Source organism: Coptis chinensis, chromosome 7 (genome assembly GCF_015680905.1).
Source record: "Coptis chinensis isolate HL-2020 chromosome 7, ASM1568090v1, whole genome shotgun sequence".
Classification (NCBI taxonomy): Eukaryota; Viridiplantae; Streptophyta; class Magnoliopsida; order Ranunculales; family Ranunculaceae; genus Coptis; species Coptis chinensis.
This window is the reverse complement of record NC_141462.1, coordinates 21,004,834-21,011,631: the sequence shown is the minus strand read 5'-3', so window position 1 is coordinate 21,011,631 and position 6,798 is coordinate 21,004,834. Positions and strand designations below refer to the sequence as shown.

At 34.0% G+C, this 6,798-nt stretch overlaps 1 long non-coding RNA gene across 2 annotated transcripts; it reads left to right on the top strand.

Annotated features, from left to right (window-relative positions):
* Positions 1–244: 244 nt before the first annotated feature.
* LOC147486561 (uncharacterized) lies at positions 245–5,574 on the top strand. 2 transcript variants are annotated; one of them, XR_015201876.1, is made up of 5 exons: positions 245–701; positions 776–844; positions 3,857–3,928; positions 4,963–5,114; positions 5,193–5,574. It is a non-coding gene; the product is annotated as an uncharacterized LOC147486561 (long non-coding RNA). The 2 variants fall into 2 exon arrangements; XR_015201877.1 differs by having other exon boundaries at positions 248–701; positions 5,063–5,114.
* The last annotated feature ends 1,224 nt before the right edge of the window (positions 5,575–6,798 follow it).

Sequence of the window (6,798 nt, the reverse complement as noted above, 5' to 3'; positions counted from 1 at the left end):
TTTGAGAGCAATATGGGAACCGAGAATTTACAAAGGCTTAAAAAGACAAAGTAATCCTTCTAAATTCTAAATAGTATATGGGTGTTTTAATTTAATTATATTATTCATTTAGGAGTATTATGAGTAAGAAAAATATCCGGATGAATTTAAAGGGCTAGGTTGATTATAGAAGATACTACTAGTAGAGATATATACAAATAATAGATCACTTATCTTATATATAATGGGAAAACCTGCCCGTTTATTAGTTCCCGTATTTTCGGTTTTAACATAATCTTTTGGTCCAAAAGTGTACCCAAAAGTTTCACCAACGAAATTTTCTACACTTCACATTCGAAGGATAAATCGGTAATGTAAATCATTTCCCAAGACTATAAAACTCAACGGCTTCAGAAAAAATAGACAGAGACACCGTTTTGCGGTTTCCAATTAAGAAAAAAGAAAACCGTTCGTCATCTTCGTTCCTAACCAATACCCCACACTCCCATTCCCAAATTAACATTAAAATCAAAATTCCTTAACATCAAATTCCTTAACATTAAAATCAAAATTCCTTATGTTCTCATTCTACAGGTGGATTTTTTTCCAATAGCTGGTAATGGTTTCTTTTTTCTATCTTATTTCCACCGAAACTTAATGCAACCAATTTTAAAATGCATATGTAGGGTTTTCGTTTCGTTCTTATTGTTTAAATTTCAAAGGTACGTTTCTAATCTCTATTGGAAAAAATGAAAATCTTTTTATTGCTTATTGCTTTTCTCTTGCTTCCTTCCAGTTTTGAAGAAAGGGAAAGGAGTGGGAGCGGTGAAAGCGCGAAACTTGAAGCGGTGTATTGGTCAAAATGGTTAGTATTTTTTTCATTTTGCAGTTACATTAAAATTTTGGAGTGCTAGGTCTGATTTTGCAATTGAATTAGAGTTTTGGACTGCTTATATGGGGTTGTATGATGTTACTTTAAATGGGGTGAACATGAACCCTCAAAACTATGGTTCTGTTAGGCACTCAAGTAGTTATAGGATTTATATAGATTTAGAAGATCGTTTCTCTGCCTTTTGATCTTTCAATTTTTTTCTTTATAATTGGTTCTTTGGGGTGGCTCTTCAACTATTTTCTTGCGTCAAAGCAAAATTCGATTTTTCATCTAATTAGTTTAGAGGTGAGACCAATTCTTTTCTTATTTGATTTATATTTCAATTTAGTTGAATAGTGCATTTCTTAATTGTGAAAGTGGGTATTGAGAGAGATAGTATCAGCTTCATTAAATTAAATTAGATATAAGAGTCGCTCTTTTAGAGTTTTTTAATTACTGCCGAATTCCTTTAGTAATTAATGCTTTATTACTGAGTTATTTCAAAGTAAAATTACGCAATTAGTAATGTTAGTGAACCGAAAATAAAGCTAATGCACACTAAGACTATCGATATATGTCATATATGCCGTTCTTTTTCAAAAAATTATAATTAATCTTAGTTGTTGCAGGCTGGCATTATAGAAACCACTGTTTGTTTAATGTTGAACAAAGAATTGTATTTAATTAGCATTTGCAATTTGTTCAAACTAAAGTTAGTTGTACAATGAGATCAAAACATGTAGCATTGTAGTAAAATTTTGTCTGGAAAATGTGGAATGAGGCATTTGAAGGAAACTAAAAAGTCGTGAATGCTTAGCTTAAGCCATGCGAGCAGGGGTTAAACTAATTAGATTTGAACATATATTGATACTAGCCTAATTAGTTTTCTTCAAGTTTTAACATCCATGCTTTTTATCCTACCGGAATCCAGGCTTCTTATCCTACCGGAATGCAACACGTTTTTTCTTACGCTGTTGAAGCCTCGAAGCTGCCTTTAAATGCCGTTCTTATCTTCTGCTTTTCATTGTTTGCTTTCCATTGTTAGCTAGGAAGGAAACATCTCTTCTCACTAAACCTAAAAAATCCAACTATTCTTCTCTTCTCGCTAAACCCAAAATCTCCCCCACTCTTCCAACTCTGTAATCTCTCCATTGCCCATGTATTGATCGCCAATTGTTTTTTTTTTTTTTGACTCTACATCTAGCTGAACTATAGCTAAGTAGAGTTTTTTTTTGTTGTTTGACTCTTTCTTGGTTTTCTTTGAAGAAGAAGAAGAAACAAGGTTACACATCACAACTTGGGTGCTTTATTTAATTTGCTATCAAGATATGTGATGAAATGGGTGTGGAACGTTTATGTAAATGGTTTTAAGATTTGGGGCATGTTTACTTAATTTGTTTAGATTTTTGGATTTTGTACAAATTGTTATGTGGGTATGTCAAGATGCTCTAATACAACTTCCAGCTTGAACACCATATGATTGAGTAGTCCTTTCACTATTTCTCTAATGAAATAAGGCTAGAGTAGAAAAGATTTTTTTTTGCCCTATTGTTGAGCTTCAGTCAAGTAATGGTCATAAAACTGAAGATAGTGAAATAAAATTTTCCGAATTCTGGCAGACAATTCAAGTATGTGTGTGTCAAAAGGCAGGACTAGAATTTTTTCAATTGGCTTTGTTATGGATTTTTAAGTTAAACACTGAATATTTTCAGTTCTAGATGGGTAGGTTTATTCAGTTCAAGTGTTGGCCACTCTATGGGTGTTTCTTTACTTCATGGTTGGTTAATGGGTATGTTTTAGTTTTTATTTCAGAGTACATTAGCCTCACTCCAAGCTTGACATGCTAAATCTGACTCTGAATTAGATGATTAAGAAATTGCACTAGAATTTGTTGTGCTCAAATGATCCAGTTGGATTAAATTCAACTCAATGAGTCATCTCTATCAAGTCAATACAATGAAGCAATTGGGTGGGTTTTCTTCTGTAATGTTGTCCCTGTTTTCCATGCATTTTTTGTGTAGTTGAACCGCTAAAGATTCTCATGTATTTAGTTTTTCATGTATTCATTGTACTTTGTGTGCATGAAGCATCTGCATAACTTGGTTTCATTTTATGTTCTCGGGAAGGGCGCTACACTCCATTCATGTGTGACACAACACTCAAATCTGCCTTGATCACTTCCAAAATTATTTGCGTAAAACCCTTCAAATGTTCCAATTCAAGAAGAAACTGCTAATTAGGAATCACTCAAGAAATAAGGAGAGAAACCAGGTGGTCGAACCTGCCAGATGCAAGGCATGTAGAAAATGCCTTGAGTGTGCCCATTCCAGTCCCACATGCGCCATGTGAAAGCCAGGTGCATCAAAAACTGGTGTGCCTCCTTTTCGGAGGGCAGATCGGTGGTTGGGTGGTTGTAGAATCTGCTCGGAGGTTCATTAATCACAGAGCTAGGAACTGGCATGTGGACCCTATTTTCCTTCAATGTTATTTGGAGGGAAATTTCTCTCACTAAGGTGGATAACATACAATTCGTTGTGCAACAAGGTGTTGTTTGCTACAAGTGTTGGTTTGCATAAGTGTTTAGTTGATCTTCTTTTGAGGTTCCAATTATTTTATTGGTTATGGTATGAAGTCCTTATCTTTTGTACATAGATTTGTTTTCTTCTTCTTGGTCCTTTTTGTCAAATTCTCTAACTACATTTTTTTGAAGAATTTACTGGTTTAATATCGAGCTCTCACGCACTATGCTACCTCGGAATCTCCTCTTACTCAGAATTGATTTGCCCGAGTTTGTTGACCTTACTCTTTTAGTGAGTTCCCTCTTATTTTTATTGGTATTAGTGTTTTTACTTGACAAAAAATGGCGCTATTCATATCGACTTATCAAAGTAGAAGTTCTTTAACTTTTTTCTATATTCTTAACTGTATGTTTAGATTATATGAACCTTATATATTAGTAATAAATGGGGTCAAGTAAATATTTTAATTGCTTCTATTCCTCTTTAGTTCCAGTGACAACAATCACTTAACAAGAGCAGAGGCTTCGAAACCAGAAATGCCCATCAAGATATGATACAGGTTAGAAGATTCTATCTATAATTATTTATTCTTTGCAAGTCTTACTCGAAATATATAACACTTTAATGTCTCAATACAAATCACTATTTATTTATGGATAGTATCAATCACAATGTAGAAAGCAGTTGGATAGAGGGCCTTTAATAGTTAATTGATTAGTGAGACCTTTTTTTTGAGATGTAAGTAAATTATAAGAAGATCAATTTGTTGTATTAGAAAGTAGTATATCGGTTACAGTAAAAGCTCCCTAAGACACATATGATTGTAAGACTTAAGAGATGAAATCCATTTAGTATCCTACGCCCATGAGCCTTTGATTAATGTCCTTCCGAATCACAACTATGTTACTCTGTCTTTACGGCTTTCTGATTGGCTATAAAATTAATTAATCTTCTGTTTTTAATTTTATAGCAGCAAACCAAGCAAGACTTGACGACACTTATGGTATAATTTGGTGTGTGTTAGGGCAAAACTTAGTTACTATTTAGCATTAATTGGTTCTGACTTCTATGAAGTATTTTACAATTTGAAATTAACTTGCCTGTGAACTAAGACCATTTAGCTTGGTATGTAGCTTGCAAATGATATGCTGATTATGTTAAGTTTGTACTGCAAGCAAGCTTACCGTAGTTGACTTGGTGTGTTAATTACGAACTATACAACTGTTGGTTGGTTTTATTAGGTACCATAGCTGTTACGGTTGGAGCTCATTCTCAGATTAATTTTGTTTTCTTTATCCAATTACTCAAAATTGAACTACTGAAGGCCATCCTCCTAACTAGACTCAGATTGTTGTTTGTCTCATTTTGGTTAAGTTTAACAATTCCCACAAAAAAGTTTTATTAGGTACCATAGCTGTTACAGTTGGAGCTCATTATGTATTAATTTTGTTTTCTTTATCCAGTTACCCAAAATTGAACTACAAAGGCCATCCTCCTAACTAGACTCAGATTGTTGTATGTCTCATTTTGGTTAAGTTTAACAATTCCCACAAAAAAGTTTGCTTTCTAATCGAACTTTTGTATGTGTTGCAGGTCATTCGATGCACTATTGTAGAAACTTTTAGTTATATTTTCCTTCACTGACTGTTACAGTTGGAGCTCATTATGTATTAATTTTGTTTTCTTTATCCAGTTACTCAAAATTGAACTACGAAGGCCATCCTCCTAACTAGACTCAGATTGTTGTATGTCTCATTTTGGTTAAGTTTAACAATTCCCACAAAAAAGTTTGCTTTCTAATCGAAATTTTGTATGTGTTGCAGGTCATTCGATGCACTATTGTACTGTAGAAACTTTTAGTTATATTTTCCTTCACTGATGTATATAGACGAAATAATTACTTGATCTTTCTTATTTAAACAAGAAGGAATTGTATTACATTTTGGAAGTTTTGAACTCAATCTATGATGATGGACAACTACATTCTCACTTTCTTATATTCTATTTACTAAAACGCATAACAATACTTGATATTCTTCACCTGCAGAACCAAGTATTAAACATGTATGTATCGATAAACAGCTCATCATATGTACAAATTTTGAATGTTCATGTATTATAGTGCATCTTTGTATGTATCTTTATGACAATCTATGACATTGTGTCTATGATGGGCAATATCAAAAAAATCTTTTTCAATGTTTGCACCGTCGGACTTTAATGTGCATCTTGAGTTCTTTTTATGTTTAGTGCTTTCGACTCATATGGTTTACGAGTTTTCCATGCTAAATATGATATCTAATTTTGTACGAATAATGATGTAGAAATTAAAGAACATGCACTAACATATTGCTTACATTTAACTCATATACAAGACACTATACTTTGACCATTTATCTAACATCGCACATTAATATTTCTTCTTTCTTTCTCTTTTTCCATTGTAAGAAAATACCATAAAGATGATAAATGCGGCCCAACAAATCTTTTTACCTCATATCTTTGTTTTTTTTTTTCCTGATAAACCATCCGTTGATACTTTGACTTAGGTACGTAGATATAGGGCAGGGATCGGGTCGAGTTCGGGTCAGATATGGCTATATCCGAATCCGAATAGTTTCACAATATCCGAATCCGATTAAAACCGAAATTTAATATCCGAACCCGATTCAAATCCGACCGACCCGAGTTCGGGTCGGATATGGCTATATCCGAATGCGAATAGTTTCACAATATTCGAACCCGAACCCGATTAAAACCGAAATTTAATATACGAACCCGACTCAAACCCGACCGACCCGATCGGATAACACTAAAAATTCAAAAAAAGCGCAAAAATTATATCCGAATCCGAACCCAAACCCGAACCGAATAAATAAACGATATGAAATTGCACCCGAATCCGATATATTCGGTAATCAGGTCGGGTCGGATTCAGGTCTACCAGACCCGATTCCCTGTCCTACGTAGATATAATAAATCACATGCAACTTTAAGAACGTGCATCCCTAAAACAGTGAATTTACGTAGGTTCCCAAAAAAACGATATGATGGTAAGTTTTTAAAACTACACTTCAAATTTCAATGTTTCAATTGTCTTCTCCCTTGCAATGACTAATCAGAGAGTATGCTACTATCTCGCAAGGGCTAGCCATTATCCAATCGGCAACTAACAGGTTTATGCTTTAGATCTCTTGGTTTCAAAGGTAAAATGTTATGGAACCATCAAACGATACGATTACTTTTGAAACCTAGCGTAAGACGGCATCCAAGACCTAAGAAGGAAGGTATTAGATATGAAGACTGCACATATCACCAAACATTTAGCTGGCTAATGCACATGAACAACATATATCAACTTCTCATGATCAGAATAGCCTGCACATCTTCATTGTGTGCGAGTCTGCGACTCATGCTTATTTTTGTATG